Here is a 2,019-nt window from a genome sequence, read left to right as displayed (position 1 = left end):
AGAGGCTTCCGATGAGTTATCTCTAACCTCTGCTCATGATGATCCTGCTGTGGCTGAAGGCTTAGTTCCTCCCTCTGCACATCCTTCGAGGAAGGAATGAAGTCCAATGGTCTCTCCTGCCGGTGATTCTCCCCCTCGGGGGGAGTTCACCCACAGAGACTCCTCTTCGGAGGACTGCTGATAGTCAGCCCGCTGACCCCACGGCCCCCAGAGGGCATATAAGGCGTAAAGCCCGCCTTCCTCTTCGCCGTAGGGGCCTTCCTTCACCTCGCAAGGGTGTTAGGAGGCGCCTCTTCGCTTCATCGTCACCGCAGTCCGCCGCAGAAGAACCTCGCCATCGTTCTCCGACTCTCCCAGCTACAAACCTGGAGCTCTCTGCAGATCGTTCGTGATCTCCTTCGGTGGAAGGTCGTCCTTACAAAGGACACGCCGACCTTCCACCCGTCAGACCTGCCGTCGCTGTTCCTGGCTGCTGACGCGCTGTGGGCGCCAATGCATCCCGTTGTAAAACGGGCAACGGTCCCTTCGGGGCATCAAGGGCGTATGTGCAAGTTAGTGCATACGTCCCTTACGCGCCAGGTCTCTCCTGCACGCCAATGCTCACCTGCGCGCAAGTGCTCATCGGCAGAAGAAGCTCCTGTTAAAGCGCTACTGCTCACCAGTGCTTGCCTACGCGCCAGCGCACCCACGATCTTCTGATCTGGGCGCAATGGAGAAGCTAACTTCTTCCCCTGCTCATCAGCGCTCACCAATGCGCCAGCGAGCCATCGGTCCCCGCCTGCGCGCCATCCATCTAGGTTGCGCGCCCACGCCCATCGCCACAGCCGGATGTGCGCTCTCATGCGCGCAAGAGATGTGTCTCCTGCGCGCGCGCCCAACGGTATCACTCGCACGGGCTCTTCGCGCGAGCGCTTATCCATCCCTCAGTGCGCTTTCTGCCTCCACCAGCTCGCGCCCTCGCGCGTAGGGTCTCCCGCGCGCGACCCAGGGCATTTCCCATCGTGTGAGCGCCAGCACGCTCCTCAACCCCCCACGCGCGAGGCTGCAGGACAACGCGCGGCCAGGTCCTGATCGTCGCATCCCCCCCCCCCCAAGCGCAGAACAGCGCGCTCGCCGGCAGGGGGGAAGATTCCGGATAGGTCCAGGGACTTTTCTTCTCCTTCATCTTTTCAGGCGAACCCCCCTTTGGTAACTCCTCCTAGGGATCGGTCGATCCCCTTCCCTCCATAGGGAGTTTCTGACAGTGCAGCTGTCAGTCAGCAGCCTTGGTTTGGGTCCCTGGTCGGAGCGGTCATGCAGGCTTTTAAGCTTGTTCTCTCTGAGCTGGGCCACAAATCATTGGCAGCTTCTACTCCCCTGAAGAGGAAGAGAGAAGTGTCGAACGTGGTAACTTCTCCAAGGGCGAAGCTGACTCCTCGTAAGTCCTTGAGGAAGGCCTCCTCACCCCCCTCCCTCCCCTTTGGACGAAGATTTTCCGTCCTCAGGGGAGTCGCGCGAAGTGAGGTGTTCCCCCACCACACCAATGAGGGAAACCCCACCTCGCGCTGGAAAGTCTTCTCGGGTAGGGATGGAGAAGAGCCTCCCACCATCGTTGTTGGAGTCCTGCATCCCTCCCAGGAGGGAGTCGAAGGACTCCAAGACTTTGCCGAAGTCATCTTCAAGGCTTAGACCGGAGCCAGCCAAGCACTCGGAAAACGTCCATGAATCCCCCAAGATGAGCCTTTGAGGACAGGAGACTTCGCTGCTAACCCTTCAGGAGAGGAGCAGCAGGAGTCAGAGCATGCGTTCTGGCAGGTTCAGACCCTTATGAGGAAACTCAATGGGTTTGCGGATCCAGAGATTCCCCCTCGTGAGGGCAAAGACACGGTCTTGGACCAAGTCTTTGGGACTCAAAAATCCTCAAAGGCCAGTGTGGCTTTGCCCTGGTCTGAAGGGGTTAAGAGTGCCAGAGACAAGGTCGAAGCCCAGCTCTCCGAGCTTCCCTCCTCCAGCCGATCCAGTGCCGGCAACAAACTCCTC

Source organism: Palaemon carinicauda, chromosome 2 (assembly GCF_036898095.1).
Source record: "Palaemon carinicauda isolate YSFRI2023 chromosome 2, ASM3689809v2, whole genome shotgun sequence".
In the NCBI taxonomy this organism is placed as follows: Eukaryota; Metazoa; Arthropoda; class Malacostraca; order Decapoda; family Palaemonidae; genus Palaemon; species Palaemon carinicauda.
The sequence above is the reverse complement of the archived record's forward strand: the minus strand, read 5'-3'. Positions refer to the sequence as shown.